The sequence below is a fragment of the Ornithorhynchus anatinus genome, unplaced genomic scaffold (assembly GCF_004115215.2).
Source record: "Ornithorhynchus anatinus isolate Pmale09 unplaced genomic scaffold, mOrnAna1.pri.v4 scaffold_224_arrow_ctg1, whole genome shotgun sequence".
Lineage (NCBI taxonomy): Eukaryota > Metazoa > Chordata > Mammalia > Monotremata > Ornithorhynchidae > Ornithorhynchus > Ornithorhynchus anatinus.
The window spans coordinates 1,318,395-1,337,750 of NW_024396724.1; the positions used below are offsets into that span (position 1 = coordinate 1,318,395).

General features: G+C 45.8%; 2 pseudogenes; both read right to left on the minus strand.

The window, feature by feature from the left end:
• Positions 1–7,346: 7,346 nt before the first annotated feature.
• Positions 7,347–8,254, minus strand: LOC114808782 (annotated as a pseudogene).
• On the minus strand, positions 13,248–14,213 carry ORNANAV1R-PS3097 (vomeronasal 1 receptor ornAnaV1R-ps3097 pseudogene; annotated as a pseudogene).

A 19,356-nucleotide genomic window follows, 5' to 3' on the forward strand; every position in this document is an offset into this window, starting at 1 on the left:
GCTGAGCTCTGGGCTGGAACATCTGAAGCCACGTGTGACCCTGAGGGTGAGAGTGGCAGACTCACACTGAAGATTCAGGCTTGGATCCTGGCAGAGCTGGGCTATGGGTGGGAGCTGGGTTGTCCTTGGGGATGCAGGATAGGGCACTGATGCTGCCATGTCTCTGAATCAGGATCTGATGGTCAATTAGCAATGGGTAATTGCGAGGAGAGATCTGGGCTCATCTTGCCCCAGACTGATAGGCAGCAGGTAGGGGAATCTGGGCATTTCCAGAGATACCTCAGTCCAAGTGTCAGAGCAAATTAGTGCGCAGCGATTCACTCATTCAGGCACACACACACATACACTAATCATTCCTTGAGGGAGGGCAGAGTTGAGGAAAACCACCAATAAATGCTGTGTAAGCTCTGTCCTGTCAGAGTCTGGTTGCCCAGGAGCTGCCCACCCAGCCAGCAAGAGCAATGGAGATAAGCGAGTAGGAGAAAGCCGTCTTTCTGTCAGTGTGGTTTTGGCCTTTTCTTAAGATCTCTATAGCTTTAGATTAGAATTTAGTTCGGCTCTCAGGTGGTGACTGGCCCGGAGGACTGGGCCAGAAAGAAGAGGCTGCCTAGCACACGTCTCCCTGAGCACTATGGTTCCCCCTCCCTGCTTGTCTCCTGGGGTAAGGGGATTACCGGGGGCCAGGGAGGGACCATGGCCTGGAAGAGGCTCATTCCTGTCCGTTCTCAGCTGCTCTCCAGGACACCTCTGACCCAGCAATGTTCCCACCTTCCATAGGAGTAAGAGGGGTAGAGGAGACAGAGATTGCCATGCCACAGAGACCCCCACTTCAGCCCTGGCTGTTAGGTTGGAGGTGGAAGTATCCCAAAGCAGTGCTACAGTCAATCAATCAATCATAATTATTGAGCACCTACTGTGTGCAGAGCACTGAACTGAGCTTGGGTGACTACAACACAAAACAGTAGGCTTTGACCATCTCTGCCCACAAGGAGCTTTAAAACTAGGGGAGAGACAGATATTAAAATAAATTGGAGTAGAAATGTGTCTTAGTGGATAGAGCCTGGGCCTGAGAAGGATTTGGGTTTTAATCCCACCTGTTGTATCCTTGGGCATGTCACTTCACTCTTCTCTTCCTCAATTACCTCAACTGTAAATTTGAGATTAAGACTGTGATCCCCAGGTGGGATATGGATTGTCTCCAACCTGATTACCTTGTATCTTCCCAAGCACTTAGAACAGTGTCTGCCACATAGTAAGTGCTTAACAAATACCACAATTATTATTATTGTTATTACTGTTGTTATTATTATAGAGCCAAGTTCGTGTTCTCTATAACTCTCCTCCTTCTCCCCCATTCAGGTCCTATGACTTCTTTCCCTCTGACTCTCACTGAAGCAGCGTGGCTCAGTGGAAAGATCCTGGGTTTAGGAGTCAGAGGTCATGGGTTCCAATTCCAGCTTCACCACCTGTCAGCTGTGTGACTTTGGGCCAGTCACTTCACTTCTCGGTGCCTCAGTTACCTCATCTGTGGTAAGACTGTGAGCCTCACGTGGGACAACCTGATTATCCTGTATCTACCCCAGCACTTAGAATAGTGCTCGGCACATAGTAAGCGCTTAACAAATAACAGCATTATTATTATTATTACCCTTCTTTCTCCTCCCTTCCTCTCCCATTCTTTCCCTCTGTATTTTTCCTGGGTCACAGAAGTGGCCGACCTTTCCCCTGTATGCCATGTCCCAATCAGCGTGACTCTCTCATCACAGATCTGTGGCCTTCTGTCAGAGATGCAGATAGGGGTGACCTCAATGGGGGAATTCTTACTAATGGGATGCAGCAGGTGGGTAGTGATTTTTTGTTAGAACTATTCATTCAGTAGTATTTATTGGACACTTACTATGTGCAGAGCACTGTACTAAGCGCTTGGAATGTACAATTCAGCAACAGAGACAATCCCTGCCCAATGATGGGCTCACAGTCTAAGCGGGGGAGACAGACAGCAAAGCAAAACAGAACAAAACAAAACAAGACAACATCATCAAGATAAAAAGAATCAAGGGGATAAAAACCTCATTAACGAAATAAATAGGGTAATAAATATATACAAATGAGCAAGTGTTGAGGGGAGGGGAAGGGGCAAGAGGGGATTGTGGGGAAGGAAGGGGAGGGGAGGAGAAGCAGAGGGAAAGGGGGGCTTGGTCTGGGAAGGCCTCCTGGAAGAGGTGATCTCTCAGTAGGACTTTGAAGAGGGGAAGAGAGTTAGTTTGGCGGATGTGAGGAGGGAGGGCATTCCAGGACAGCGGTAAAATGTGGGCCAGGGGTCGACAGCGGGATAGGCGTGTACAGGGGATCATGAGGAGGTGAGCGGCAGAGGAGCGGAGTGTACGGGGTGGGCAGTAGAAAGAGAGAAGGGAGTGAGGAAGGAGCGGGCAAGGTGATGGAGAGCTTTGAAGCCAAGAGTGAGGAGTTTTTGTTTCATGAGAAGGTTGATAGGCAACCACTGCAGATTTTTGAGGAGGGGAATGACACGCCCAGAGCGATTCTGTAGGAAGATGATCCGGGCAGTGGAATGAAGAATAGGCTGAAGTGGGGAGAGACAGGAGGAAGGGAGATCCAAGAGGAGGCTGACACAGTAATCCAGTCGGGATATTATGAGAGCGTAATAACTAACTAAAGCCCATTTCTTGCCTGTGACTGTGCTGGACTGCTGTGGGGCTAGAGGGTAGGGGCGGGTTTGCTCTCTGTGCTCTCTCTGACGTGACATCACCATCCAGTGCTTATAGATCTCTGGTTTACTCTGCAGAGCCCCCTAACCCATGATTTCTGATGTGAAGATCAATGATGGGAGTGACATCCTTCTTGACATTGTTCCTGTCCCACGACTGTCTCTAAGAGAATATCCATCAGACTGTGGTACCTAATTGCTTCAGCTGGAGAGTATCATTTCCCAAATCTGAAGATCCTTACCAAGGGCTTTAAAGCACTCAATCACCCTCTCACCTTACGACCCTGATTGCCTATACGACCCAGCCCACACACTTCACTCCTCTAACACCAACCTACTCACTGTACCTCAATCTCTACTATCTCGCCACTGATCTCTCACGCATATCCTGCTTCTGCTCCCTCCCCCCTTCTTATCCAACAGAAGGTCACTCTCCCCATCGTCATAGTCTTATTGAAAGCACATCACCTCCAAGAGGCCTTCCATGACTACACCCTCATTTATTCTTCTCCCACTCCAGGCTGCATCCCCTTTGCATGTGGACTTTTACCTTTTATTCACCTGATCCTGAGCTCCTCAGGACTTATATAATATTTATTGAGCGCTTATTGTCTGCAGAGCACTGTACCTACGCACTTGGGAGAGACAGTACAACAGAGGTGGTAGACAGATTCTCTGCCCACAATGAGTTCGCAATCTAGAGGGGAAGACAGGCAGTAGTATAGATGAATAAATAAATTAATATGATTGATTGATTGTTCCTTCCTGGAGTCCACATTAATGGACTTAATTAACTTCGACTGTAATGGGGTAGACAGATCCAAAAGAACTAGAGTAATCAAAATGAATAACTGAAAATGCAATTGAGAAAACATATACATAACCACACTGGCTGAGTGGTTATCAAGACACTGATACATAGGGAAGCAGCATTGTTTAATGGATAAAGCATGAGCCTGGGAGTCAGAAAGACCTGAGTTCTAATCCTGGCTCTGCCACTTGTCTTGAGCAAGTCTCATCACTTCTCTGTGCTTCAATTACCTCAACTGTAAAATGGGGATTAAGACTGTGAGTCCAATGTGGGATGGAGACTGTGTCCAACCCAATTACTTGTATCTACCCCAGCATTTAGTACAGTGTCTAGCACACAGTAAGTGCATAACAAATACCACAGTTATTATTAGTAATATTTGTAATATTTACACACACATAGGGGCCTGGGAGTAAGAGGACCTGGATTCTAAAATCAGCTCTGCCAAATAATAATAATAAGAATTATGGTATTTTTTAAGCAATTACTATGTGCTGAGCACTGTTCTAAGCACTGGAGTAGATACAAGGTAATCGGGTTGTCCCACCAGGGGTTCACAGTCTTAATCCCCATTTTACAGATGAGGTAACTGAGACACAGAGAAGTTAAGTGGCTTGCTCAAGATCACACAGCTGAGAAGTGGTGGAGCTAGGATTTGAACCCACATCCTCTGACCCCTAGGCCTATGATCTTTCCACTATGCCATGCTGCTTCTCAATGCCTACTGGGTGACCTTGGACAAGTCACTTGACTTCTCTGGGCTTCAGTTTCCTCAACTGTGAAATGAAGACAAAATATCTGTTCTTCCTCCTACTTAGACAGTGAACCCCATGAGGGCCAGGGCCATGTCCGACCTAGTTGACCCGTACCTTCCCCAGCACTTAGACCATTGCTTGACACATAATTTATGCTTAACAAATACCATAAAGCACACACACACACACACACACTCCACACTCTCAAATGTCACATGCACTCTGTTAAATCCTAAACCCTGCTTGTCTTTCTTACACATGTTTTTCGGGATCCACCCCTTTCCTCTCCACCCAAAAAGTGACCATCCAGTTATATCACGATCAGGCTATTGCATCAGCCTCCTTGCTGATTTCCCCCACTATTGGAGGAATAATATTCTGAAAGGATGCTGGCCCCATATAATCTCCTCTCCGCAAGTCCCAGCACTAACTCCCCACTTCCTACCATATTCAACAAAAGTTCCTCACAATCACCCACTGGGCTCTTCACTGTCTGTCCTCCTCTTACTTCTCTGCTCTCCTTTTAACTAGTCCCCAGCTCACTGACTCTGATTCTTCCAAGCCAAATTTCTAGCTGTGCCTCACTCTCGACTGCCATCTCCTTCCCCTGACGCAAACTATTCTACCGGCTTGGCGCTCCCTCGTCAGTTTCCCACATCAGAGAGATCCCAGCTCTCTCCACCTTCAAATCCCTCCTAAAATCCTATCTCCTTCAAGAAGCCTTTCCCAATTAATCTCCCAAGGATTTAAACCAAATAAACCCATTAGTCACCTTTAGAATTATCAATAATGATTGTACTAATGATGACATTTGTTAAGTACTTACTATATGTCAAGCACTGTTGAAAATCCTGAACAAGGATGAGCAAGAGTTTACGAGTGAAACCAACACTGTCCAACTGTACCAACAGAGAACCTGGACTGATATTTTCTAGTGCCATGTATGAAATCTGGAGAACAATACCAGAGCAGTTCTAGTCCTTGATGCCCCAGTGCCAAAAGCTCTTGAAGCACACAAAGCACAGCCCAATGGACAGAGTATATGCCTAAGGGTCAAGAGTCCCGGGTTTGAGTTATGACTTTGCTCTGACCTGCCAGGAGACTTTGGGTAAGTCACTTAACCTAATAGGGCTTCTGTTTCCCCGTCTGTAAAAAGAGGAGCTGATTCCTGTTGACCCCTTCTTTGGGGCTGTGAACCTGGTGGGGGACCACGACTGTGTTTCTTGAAATTATCGAGTATCTACCCCATCGGTAGCACTGAGCTTCATCCACTTTAAGTTCTGAATATAGACCATAAGAAAATTGGTTTTTACTCCTTCATGGGGAATTGAATGTGGGTTTAATGTTTGGAAAGCAGTTTTGCTCACTACTACATCATCCACCCAGGCCTTCCATGTCCCGAGTCTGATTACATTTCTAGAGGGGGGCAGTGGTTCTTGCTCTTTCTTTCTAGAGTCCTTCAGAACCATGACCTGTAACATCCCTTTGGCCACAGGTCTAGAGGGAGAGTAGGGTTTCTTGTTCCTCCTATCGTCCTTCAGAATCTAACATGGTGACATCTCTCTGGCTGCAGCTCTAGAGAGAGACCAATAGTTTTTGTTTCCCCTTTGAATTGATTCCAAACCCAATATAACTGCACCCAAAAGTAGGTGAGATGAGTAACACTGAAGAGATTATTTAATCAATCAATCAATAAATAAATTTAATCAATAAATGATATTGAGTGCTTACTATGCACAGAGCACTGTACTAAATGCTTGGGAGAGTACACTGCAGCAGAGTTGGTAGACACAGTCCCTGCCCAAAAGGACCTTACAGTCTACAGAAAGAGACAGACGTTAAAATACATTACAGAATGGGGAAACGGCAGACTATAAAGGTACATACATAAGTGTTGGTGGGGGGCGACAATGAGTATAAATGTACTTAAGAGGTACAAACCCAGGTACATAAGAGAGGCAAGAAGGAGGGCGAATAGAAGAAATAAGGGCTTAATCAGGGAAGGCCTCCTGGAGGAAATGTGATTATCGGTGGGCTATGAAGATGGAGAGAGCAGTCAGAGATGAAGAAGGAGAGAATTCCAGGCCAGAAGGAGGACGTGTGCAAGAAGGTGGTCATAGAATAGATGAGAAGGAGGTACAGAGAGTGGTTGGGCATTAGCAAAGTGAAGTGCTCAGGTTGGGTTGTAGTAGGAAATTAGTTCATTAAGGTAGGAGTGGAGACCTGATTAAGTGTCTTAAAACTGAGGGTAAAGAGTTTTTGTTTAACTCAAAGATGGATGGTTGTCCATTGAAAATTTTTAAGGAGTAGAGGGACATGAACTGAAGAGATAAAGGTAAGAAAGTGGGAATTTAGGAAGAGTGGGAAAACCGTAGTTTATTCTGCTCCTGTCACAGGCTTCCCAACCCCGCTCTCCCTAGAGAGTCATGGGGAATACAAGTCCAGAAAGTCAAGATGGATGCAGGAGACTGTTGTCAGCAGGATTCAAACTTGTGCAAGGGGCATCATGATCAATTCCAAGCAGAGCTTCATCTGCTGGTCCACAACTACCTCGAATACATACACTCCAAGATCCCTGCAAGGATCTCAGTCTCTGTGGAACAACGGTGATCCTGAAGACTAGGATTGGGAAATGTGGAGGCTGCATCCTGTACTAGAATCTCTCAAACCCTTCCTTATCTCATTCGAAGAAGAGTAAACTGATGCCCAGAGAGGGCACACATGACGGAGGCCAGATTGAAGCAAAATGTCTAGATCCTGCTAGATTCTAAGCTCCTTGAGGACAGGGATTGTGTTAACCACTTTATTGAACTCTTCCAAGCATCTAGTCCAGTGAGCTCCATAGAGTAGGTACTCAATCAATGCTATCAAATGATTGACCAACAATTCCCAATCCTATTATCACTGGAACAAGAGACAACTTTCACTGAAGCTCCATGGGATCGCATGGCTCGGATCCATAGGCCGTTGCATACCTCTCTTGGTCCTCAGCCCTCTAGGTTCTCCCTAATGGTTCAGGAGAAGAGAATATTCTCTAGCCAGGGTGGAATCCATTTTAGGATTGGGATTTCCCTTTCCCACAGGTTCTCATCCTCCGATTGCTGTGAATCACCAGGAATGGACTGATTATAGAGAAGGGGATTGACAGATCTATGTTAGTTCTCACCTGCAGAGATTTGTTTCTCATGTTCAAGAAAGCAGTCAGCATGACTGTCTCCAGATCATAAAGAAGAAGGTACGGGACCATCAGGATGATCACACATTTGGCTGCCCACATTTCGGGTATCTCCCTAGGGGAGCAGCCAGACCCATGAAGGTGTTGGACCTGCCGGTGGTGTTTGTGCAGGACAAATACCATGTAGCCACTGGCCGTGCTCATGAGCCCCATGAAGAGAAGGTCCCTGAAGGAAATCACACAAGTATTTATTAATAAAGCTTCTGCACTGATATTGACTAAGGAACAGTGCTTCAGCATAAATGTATATTGATCCCTGGTGCTATTCTGGGGGCCTATAATATATATTGGTGCAGAAACATCTATCAGGAGACTGAGGGCCCAGAAGGAGAGGAAACAGGGTATAATGCACCTGGGCAATTTGGCTTTAATTCTTGCCCACTTGGAGGTACTGGGGCTGATGGTAATGGCCTAGAAGATGCTCAGGAGGCAGGTCGTGCAGATGGCAAGGCTTCGAGCCACTCGGTGAATATAAATAAGGAGTTTACACCCAGCATCATCCAGGAAATTCCACAGCCCCAGATAGAGAAGATGCCTGGCATGCCCCTTGTGAGAAGGATGAAATTGTTTGTCCAAGCCAGGTGCACATAAATTAGATCAGAAGAGTTGGACTTGTGGCTGGTGGAGACTGTGCAGATAGTAAGCAGCAACAGGAATACATTTTCTGAGATGCCAATGCTGAGCTGTAGCAGAATAAAGATCTCAAAGACACTCTCAGTGGCATTCATTCTCGTGAACTCACTTTGGAGCAACCTAGGGAAAAAGAGAGGAAGCCTGAAAGAGAATTAACAAGAGCAAGATGGAAAGAGACTGACTTCTGACAGTTCCTAAGGAAAACCACATTAAAACCTCATTTGCAAGTTAGGGCAGCTGGCTTTCATAACCAGGTGTGCCTACTGAGATCCCTCACAGATGGGTTAGAAGTCTCTAGGTTTGCCTTTGGCTGCCAAGGTAGCAGAATCTTGGGATTTGAGTCCTCTAACAATTTTCCTCTTGGCTGGGGATAACAAGCAAAGAGATGCTTCCAGCACTAATGGTTTGTACAATTCATTCATTCAATACTGTTTACTGAGCATTTACTGTGTGCAGAGCACTGTACTAAGCCCTTGGAAAGTACAATTCAGCAACGATGCCACTTGTGTTCTCTCATCCCTGCCTGCCGTGTTCCCACCAGGGCACGGAGTGCAAGCGAGCTGTCGGGGAGGGGTACACCATACAGAGAAGTGTACATGAAGACATTTGTTGTGTGCAGGACCCATTGACTTTGGAAGTGATCGCCACACAATGCCAATGCTAAGCTGTAGTGTCGTGACTTTTGGAGGTGTTTGCCTCGGGAACTACTGCGGCCTTTGTCATCCATTTTAGCCACTCATTTTCATGGGTCTTTGCTGGGCCTCTCCACCTCATGAAAAGGCTGATTCATAGCGACTCCCTGGACCCACTTTCTCCAGACTGTCCTATCTTCACCTTGTTCTCGCATGTGTATCCATAAAGTTTTCTTGGTAAAAATATAGAAGTGGTTTACCGTGGCCTTCTTTCCCAATTAATAAATATCATACTATTATTATTTTTCTAAAAAAAGGAGAGCTAAATTAGGGGGATTCCTCAGGCTTGAGCAACAGATTGGTAATTGAACAGCAACTTGATCGTCTGGCAATTCTCAATCTCTCAGCAAGCCCAGCACACAGATCACTTCTCCCAGTGAGTCCTGTGCATTCAGACTCCTGTCCTGCCCCGGCCAAGCCACTGGGCTGGAGAAACAATTTCTTGTTAAAACCCCATGATCCTGGTGTCTGCATCCCCCAGCATCTCACTGAGTCCAGCTAAGTGTGGCCTAGTCAAAGAGTGCTGGAAGTCAGAGATCCTAGGTGCTAATCTACATGGTTGTGTGTCCTTGGAAGGTCACTTGACTTGAAGAAGCAGCGCAGCTTAGTGGTAAGAGCACAGCCTTGGAAGTCAGAGGACATTTTAATTATTATTGTTATTGCTATTACTACATCCTGTCTTCCAGTGAAACCTCCCCAATAGACCCCGACCCTGAAAGCCCCGCTTACATAGAGGGATGGCTCCATCCTACTTACCCATCTCCATCGCTTATGCAGACTGGGAGGGCAGCTCGTGGGCAGTCAGACTCTGGCAGGGCAAGGCTGAGGCAGCATTTATCAGCTGCTTACCTCATCTCCTTCCTCCCACAGGGAGTGATGTGCTTGCATGCGTGTGTGTGTGTGTGTGTGTGTATGTGGAAGTAACTCTCTGAGCACTAATCGGCTCTGACACTGAGACATCTCTGGAAATGCCCAGACTCCCCTCCCTGCTGCCCACCAGCTGTGAGACTTGATGATCTCCCTGGTTTTTCTCACAGCTACCTGCTGTGAATGGATTTGTGGGAGACGCCCTGGAGGCAAGATCGGTTTTATCAGCACACTCTACAGGAACCAGTAGACCTAGCTTTACTAAGACATCAGCTGACTCTGGAGTTCAGGCTGCCTCTTCCAACATAAACTTCAAATCAAAGCCAATCAAACCCATGGCCGATCCAATTCTGTATTCGGCCTGTATAGACCCTTGGGAAATACAATAGTTCATTTATGTATATATGTATAAATATGAAACAATAGTTAATTTATATAGAGAAAGAGCCAGAGAGAGATAAATAGATATATTATCCCTGCACTCAAGGGAAAATATAGAGAAGCAGCATGTTCTAGTGCAAAGAGCAAGAGCCTGGAAGTCAGAGAATTTAGATTCTAATCCTGGTTCCACCTTTCATTTGCTGTATGACCTGAGGCAAGTCTCTTGACTTCTTTGGTCTTTAGTTACCTCAGCTGTGAAATGTAGATTAAGACTGTGAGCTCTGTGTGGGAGAGGAACTGTGTTTAACCAGATCATTTCGCATCTACCTCAGTGTACAGTGCCTGGCAAATAGTAAGTGCTTAAGAAATACCATTAAATACCATGAAAATGGGTTTCCAATGTAGAAAGGGGAAAAGACACTACAAGAGACACAGGAAAGTTTTAGGGTTGTGGCTCTAGTCCTATACCCTCCGGATCCATATGCCTGTGGGGGAAGACAACCAATACCATCTTCCCCTGTCCCCAAATAACCCCAAATAGAGAAGCAGCGTGGCTCAGTGGAAAGAGCCCGGGCTTGGGAGTCAGAGGTCATGGGTTCGAATCCCGGCTCTGCCACTTGTCAGCTGTGTGACTGTGGGCAAGTCACTTAACTTCTCTGTGCCTCAGTTCCCTCATCTGTAAAATGGGGATTAACTGTGAGCCTCACATGGGACAACCTGATTACCCTGTATCTACCTCAGCACTTAGAACAGTGCTCTGCACATAGTAAGCGCTTAACAAATACCAACATTATTAAATAACCCTCCCTCATAATAATAATAATAATAATAATAATAATAATAATGATGGTATTTGTTAAGCACTTACTATGTGCCAAGCACTGTTCTAAGCGCTGAGGTAGATACAAGGTCATCAGGTTGTCCCATGTGGGGCTCACAGTCTTAATCCCCATTTTACAGGTGAGGTAACTGAGGCACAGAGAAGTTAAGTGACTTGTGCCAGGTAAAACAGCTGACAAGTGACAGAGCAGGGATTAGAACCCATGTCCTCTGACTCCCAAGCCCGTGCTTTTTCCACTGAGCATTGCTGGGTTCACCAATAATAGAATTCACAGCCTCCCCTCTTTGTAGAAGAAAGAAATATTCCTAAATCTGCTATTTGGACAAAAATATCAAACCAGAAACTTTCGTCTCCCTTGCCATGGAGTGCAAACTTTATTCACAGCAACAATAAGTGTGAGAAATGAGTAGTAAATGAATAGCAAATGAGAATCAGGATGGCCTAGTGGATAAAGCACGAGCTTGGGAGTCAGAAGGGCCTGAGGCTCTAATCCTGGCTCCACCACTTGTCTGCCGTGTGACTTGGGCAAGCCACTCACTTTCTCTGCACCTCATTTTCCTCATCTGAAACATGAGGACTAAGACTCTGAGCTAAATGTGGGACGTGAACTCTATGCTCAACTTGATTATCTTGTGTCTACTCCAGCATATAGTACAGTACCTGGCATAGAGTACGCACTTCGCAAATGCCATTAAAAAAAACCCACACGACTTTGAAAACTCAAATTCTGGACTAAACACAGTCAGTCCCTTATGAGGTCCCAAATTTGGTCTAGCGGTTTCCCACTCCTCCCTTAACTTTCCCTCTTTGTGGTTGTCTCTATTCAGAGCAGGAGCAGCAAACTAGGGCCCAAGCCTGGGTCTGTTCTGAAGTCAGGGCCAAGGAAAAGAGACATACACTTTCTGTCTGCCGGGCTATTTTGCCCATTTCCTCCCTTGGAATTGACTGAGGGTCAGCTGATAGTACGGGGTGACTGAGTCACTCCTTGAGTGACTGCCACATATCTGGGTGATTGAGAGTTCATAAAATGATATTATAGGAGGAGGGAATCACACTTCTGAATGTTTGACAGCTCATGAGTTGATGTCGTCTGAGGAGAGACAAAGTCTCTGAGTGAGGGCAGCTTCCTTCCCTCCCTTCCACCAAGGATCCCTGCTCCCAGCGGGGATAAAACTGATCCCCTACACATTTAGACACCTCCAACGCTCTTGGGAAATGCACCGTTGTAACCGCGAAGAAGCAGAGTGGCCTAGTGAAAAAAGCTTGGGCCTAGGAGTCAGAGGACCCGGGCTTTAATCCCAGCTCTGCTTCTTGTCTGCTGTGTTATCTCGGAAAAGTCACTTAACATCTCAGTTCCTGTTATCTCATCTATGAAAGAGGGATTAAGACTGAGAGCCCCAAGTGAGACATGGACTGTGACCAACCTGATTAGCTTGTATCTACCACAATGTTTATTACAGTGCCTTGCAAAAAGTAAGTGCTTACTAAATACCTTAAAAACCCCTCTGCCTTCCCTCTTGCCACCGACAGGCACTTTTCCTATCATGTTCCATGTGCACCAGGGCCAGGATAAAAGCTGCTCTCACGTGCCCTCGAATTCCTCCATCCCCAGCAAGACTCTGAGCCTATTTTGCCTATTTGTTTGTCTCGTTTTAATGTTTCATCACTTCTGATGCATTTCTCTCAGTTCTCCTCTTCCCACTTCAACCCCATAGATTGTAAGCCCACCGAGGGACAGGGACGTTGTCTCATTCCCACGTGTGTATTCTCTTCCAGTGCTACTTACAGTGCTCTGCACACAATAAGCACTCACTAAATACTATTACGACTAGTACTACTATTATTACCAGTACTACTAATTTAAAGATGAGGTAAACGAGGCACAGAGAAGTGAAGCAACCTGCCTAAGGTCACACAGCAGGCACGAATCCTTATCCACTTCAAGGAGTCGGCCATTTGGAAAAAAGTTACAGGAATCTGGAGAAGAAAAGATAAGATGGAGGAGGGAAGTAGTGGAGTCTCCACTGTAAGCCCGTCACTGGGCAGGGATTGTCTCTATCTGTTGCCAAATTGTACATTCCAAGCGCTTAGTACAGTGCTCTGCACATAGTAAGCGCTCAATAAATACTATTGAATGAATGAATGAATGAGTGGTGAGCACTTTGAAGCCAGTCTATTTTTGATTCCAGAGAAGTTCAGAAATCAATATATATGGGAATGGACAGTAAGGGGCACAGGCAGATGCCTCTGGGGCATCTCTGGTCTGTTTGCTTCCCCTGATCCCTGTCCCCTCCCACCTGGAGTTTCTCATGGAGTGACAGGAGGGGAGAACATGCCATCTCTGGGATTTGGGATGCCATCGGCATTGGAAATGGGAGATTTCCTCTTTTGGAACATTCTCATCCTCTGGTTACTCTGAATCAATAGGAACAGACTGAAGGCCAAGAAGGTGAAAGTCAAAACCAAGTGACTGCTGACCATCTCGGGAGAATTTTCTCTCCCCTTCAGCAAAATGCTTAGCGTGACTGCATCTCTCCCAGAGAGGAGGACATAGAGGGTGACGAGGGCGATGACCCTCTTGGCCGCTCTGACCTCGGGCATCTCCTTGGGGGAGCGTCCCAGCCCATGGAGCTGGCGGACCTGCCGGTGGTGTCTATGCAGGAAGGACACCATGTAGCTGCTGGCCACACTCATGGTTCCCACAAAGAAGAGATCCCGCAGAGAAAGCACAATTGCATTGACCAAGGTGATTCCTGCAGTGACACTGACAGAAGAACAGTAATTCAGAAGTACTGTATTTCTGGTGCTGTTCAGCGGCCCTGAAATGTATATGAGTCATGTGACATTGACCAGGAGATTAACGACCCAGGAGAGGAGGCAGGAGTGGATGATGCACTTGTGCAATTTGGATTTGACTCCTGCCCACCAGGAGGTGCCGGAGCTGATGGTCATGGCCTGGAAGATGCTCAGGAGGCAGGTGGTACAAAGAGAGAGAGCACGAGCCACTTGGTGAAAATAAAAGAGGATTTTACACCCTACAACATCCAAGAAATATCTCCACCCCCAAGCTGACACGGTCTCGGGGATTCCCCCGGTGAGGAGCATCAGGATGTTGGCCAAAGCTAAGTGGATGAGGATCCGTTCTGAGGAGCTGGGCTTGTGGCTGGTGGAAACCGTACGGACAGATACCAGGAGGAGAAACACATTTCCTGAGACTCCAATGCCCATCTCTATCAGAATCAGGGTCACTGTTGAGATTTTTCTGGTATCCATTCTCTGAAATCTCAGTCAGGATCAGCAGAAGCCATTTGCAGATCAGCCTAGAGAGAAGGAAAAGTAGACAAGGGAGAGAGATTCGTTTGCACACATGATTACTATCAGGACCCATATTCCTGAAGCAAAGGTTGAGCACATATTTAAAGAAGATTAATGGATACCATCAAAAAATCAGGAATCAGGGGTTTCCCTACTCAGTCAGACCAATCAATAAAGTGTATTTATTGAGCACTTATTGTGTGTAGAGCGTTCTACTAAGGTCCTGGAAAAAAACAAGACAATAAAAGTGGTAAGTACTTTGACTGCCCTTAATCACCTTACAGTCTAGCAGGAGAGATGGAAATTCAAATAAATTACGGATTTCTATGTAAGTGCTGGGCTAAGAGTGGGTGAACATCAAGTGCTTGAAGAGTTCAGTAGTAAGTGCTTACAATATTCAGGAGAAAGGAGGAGTAGAGGAAATAAGGGCTTAACTGGGGAAGGCCTCTTGGAGAAGGTTTGACTTAATAAAGCTTTGAAACTGGAAAGTTGTAGACTGTCATAAATGAAGGGGGAGGGATTTGAAGGGCATGGACAAGGGGTCGTTGGCAATGTAGATAGGATTGATGTAGAATGAGTTGGTTGGTGTTAGAGGGATGAAGTCCATCTATTTGGCTTTCAGTAGGAAATTGGCGAAGAAAGATGGGAGGAGGAAAACTGAATGGGGACTTTTAAATCCCACCACTGGTCTATCCAGTCCAAGATTCTGATTGACAGGTAACAATCCTCTGGTAAACACTGAGAACGTTGACATCTTGGAAATCACTGCTAAGAGAATGAAACATCTAACGTCCGTAACATTCTAACGTTCTTAACGTACTCTCCAGGAATACGATATGAACTCCTTGTCCAATAATGTTTCTTAACCCCCTTTAAACATTTATTTTCTGCCAATGTACAAATGAAAGCAGGGAGGGTTGAAATGATGGGTGAACAGATAAGAATTAGCATTCACACTAAAAGAAGACAGCTCTCAGGATATTTCTGAGGAAATGAAGTAGTGGAAAAATGAGCAATCTGTTCCAGAAGCCGTGTGGCTTAGCGGGAAAGAGTGCAGTCTTGGAAGTTAGAGGACGTAGGTTCTAAACCTGGCTATGCCACTTGTCTTCTGTGTGACCTTGGACAAGCCACTTCACTTCTCTGTGCCTCAGTTACCTCATCTGTAAAATGGGATTAAGACGGTGAGCCCCACGTGGGACAACCTGATTACTCTGTATCTACCCCAACACTTAGATCAGTGCTTGGAACATAGTAAGTGCTTGACAAATGTCATAATTATTACTATCATTAGTATTGGGTGCAAGTTTCCACCTCTAGGCCTCAAGCCAGTAGCCTAAAAATTGTTAATGTCAGGCACCCGATATGCTGCAATTCCTTACACAATTGGAGGCTCACGTAGGCCTCTATCGCCCATCAGTGACAGAGCCTGGAATGGCCTCTCTGACTCCACACTCCTATCAGTTAATCATTAGTATTGAGTGAGCACCTATTAAGAGCACAGCACTGTACCAGGATCTTGAGAGAGTACAAAAGTTAACAGACTTGATCCCTGCCCTCAAGGAGCTTACAATCTAATTGTCTTGATTGAGCAGCTATTATGTACAAAACACTGAACTAAGCTCTTGAGAGAGTATGATAGAGGCAATCCTTTCCCTCAAAGAGCTTAAATTCTGAGTGCAGGGGCAATCAGAGCTGGGAGAGACCCAGGAATCCTTAATCCAATTCAGTCAGTCAGTAAATTGTATTTACTGAGTGCTTACACTGTGCAGAGCACTATACTAATGGCTTGGGAGAGTATATAGCAAGAAACAGACACAGTCCCTGTCCACAGTGAGCTTACAGTCTAGAGGTCCCAGTCTGACCACAGCCCCCATCTCCACAGTTTCCCTCTGGCAGCATCTCCCGCATCCATGTTGAGAGCTTCCAGCAAAGCTCAGAAGGGACCAGGTATTTCAGGGTCATTTGGTAGAGGATCAATTCCCATTGAGGGAATGAAGCAAATACACAGTGTAAAGAAACAAAGTGGTCTAGTGGACAAAATATGGACCTGGAAGTCAGAAGGAGCTGGGTCCTAACCCCAGCTCTTCCGCTTATCTGCTATGTGACCTTGACCAAGTCACTTAACCTCTATGGGCCTTAGTTTCCTCATCTGTAATATGGAAATTAAGGCTTTGAGCCCCATGTGGGACATGGATTGTGTCCAGTTTGATTATGTTGTATCTACCCCAGCTTTTAGAACAGTGCCTAGTACATTGAAAGCACTTAACTAAGACCATAAAAAAAAAAAAAAAAAGATAAGTAAGTCGAACCCTCCTGTCCAAACCCAGACCTGGCCAAGCCACTGGTCTGGAGAAAAAAATTATTCTGTTAAAACTTATGATGTCAGTGTCCACAACTTCTAACTTCTCCCTGTCTGAGCACATAGAACCCATCTCCCAGTGAATTCTCCCTATTAGACCCCGACCCTGGAATCACCCAGCAGAGAGATGCCTGTAGGATACTCACCCCTCTTCATCACTGGGGATGGTGGGCAGGGCAGGTCACAGGCATTTAGAGTCTGGCAGGACAAGGCTGAGGCACCATTTATCAACCTCTTTTCCTCACCTCTCCCCTCCCTCAGGGAGTGATTGGTGTGTGTATGTCTGAGGAAGTGAATTGCTGAGCATTAATCTACTCTGACACTCCACCTTGGACATCTCTGCAAATGTAAAGATTCCCCTCCCTGCTACTTCAGTGATTTGCTGAGCCCAGAATTTATCCCCATTGGGTTGATTCAAATTTACCTGTCAGCAAACACGCTTAGAGAAGTTGCTTTCTAAAGCCCCAGATACATCCCAGATCCCATCCACAGACCAGTTGTCTTGTGTGTGTGTGTGTGTATGACATTCTCATACCCCCCGTCCTGCCTTGTAATTCCTTTCTCTAACTCCTATCTTGCATTCTTCCCTTTCATGGGTGGAATCAGTCAGAATAAAATGCATTTCATGAGAAGCAGCATGGGCTAATGACAAGAGCACGAGCTTGGGAGTCAGAGGACATGGGTTCTAATCCTGGCTCCACCACTTGTCTGCTCTGTCACCTTGGGCAAATCACTTAACTTCTCTATGCCTCCATTCTCTCACCTCTAAAGAGGGGATTAAGGCTGTCCCATCTGGGACAGAGATGTGTCCAACATGATTACCTTGTATCTACCCCAGGGCTTAGACAAAGGGATTAACATATACTGTTATTGTTATTATTATTAATAATGATAAATTCCTATTCAATTTTCCATTGCTCTCTGCTACTCTCGCCCCAGGGGGAGTTCATCTGTAACATGGATGCCGTTTGAGGGCATTATTTCCACCAGTTCCAGGAAACTTCTTCTAAATGCTCAATCCTCCTAATGGTCAGAAAGTGCTTTCTGGTGTCTATCTCAACTTCCTCTTGCTGCAACTGATTGTGGTGATATCCACCACCATTTGCATCCTCAACAAGTAGGTTTATTAGCTATTAAAGAGTATACCCATCACCTGGTTCCTTTAAATATCCTGCAGCCCTTGTGGGGTCAGAGTATTCGACTAGAAAAACCACTGTAGTGACCCAGTAATGGATGGATGGATCACTGAGCTAAGCTGCTAATAACAGGATGAAACATTGGGTCATCCTTGTGAAAGCTTTGGGAAACTGGCTAAGCCCCAAACATTACACTGTCAGGTTCCATCCCATCTCTTCAGTCAATCAGTGGAATTGACTGAGCACCTAAAATGTGGAGGATGCTGCACTAACAACGGAGAGAACAAATGAAGATCAAGATATGATCTCTGCCATAAGAAGATTGCACTCTATTAAGTGAGATCCTAATCCTAAAGTAATTTACAAATAGGAGGAAAATGGTTGAATGGTTGAAATGATCTCAGCTTGCTCTGTCGCCTTCCTTGGTCTGTGCTGCATGGAGTCCCCGATAAGAAGTCTCAGGCTAGCTAGGGATCCTGAAGCTGTCTGTCCCTCCTTATAAAGTGGTTGTTCCTTGTGGGCAGGGAATGTTCCACTTCTTTGTTTTGTACATCCCAAGTGCTTAGTAATAATAATCATGATAATATTAATCATGGTATTTGTTAAGTGCTTACTTTGTTCCATATATTGTTCTTAGCACTGGGGTGAATACAAGAAAATTGGTTTGGACACAGTCCCTGTACCACATAGGGGTTCCAGTTCAATCCCCATTTTGCAGATGAGGTAACTGAGGTGCAGAGAAAAGATGAAACTCACCCAAGGTCACACAACAGATAAGCAGCATAGTGGGCATTAGAACCCACGACCTTCTGACTCCCAGACTCATGCTCTAGACACTACACCATGCTAGTACAGTAAACTACATCCAGTAGGTGTCCAATAAATGCGGTATCACTACTAAATGGACCTAGAAAGGAATTATTCATTTATTCAATTCATTTCATTCAATAGTATTTATTGAGCGCTTACAATGTGCAAAGCACTGTACTAAGCGCTTGGAAGGTACAAATCGGCAACAGATAGAGACAGTCCCTGCCCTTGGATGGGCTTACAGTCTAATCGGGGGAGACAGGCAGACAAGAACAATGACAATAAATAGAGTCAAGGGGAAGAACATCTCATAAAAACAATAGCAAATAAATAGAATCAGGGTGATGTACATCTTATTAAACAAAATAAATAGGGTGATGAAGATATATACAGTTGAGCGTGCGAGTACAGTGCTGAGGGAATAGGACGGGAGAGGGGGAGGAGGAGAGGGAAAGGGGAGAGAAGAGGGTTTAGCTGCGGAGAGGTGGGGGGGGTAGAGGGAGCAGAGGGAAAAAAGTGGGGGGTCTCAGTCTGGTAAGGCCTCTTGGTGGAGGTGAGCTTTAAGTAGGGATTTGAAGAGGGGAAGAGAATTAGATTGTTGGAGGTGAGGAAGGAACGCATTCCAGGACCGTGGGGGGACGTGGCCCAGGGGTCGATGGCGGGATAGGCGAGACCGAAGGACGGTGAGGAGGTGAGGAGGTGGGCGGCAGAGGAGCAGAGCGTGCAGGGTGGGCAGTAGAAAGAGAGAAGGGAGGAAAGGTAGGAAGAGGCAAGGTGACGGAGAGCCTTGAGGAAT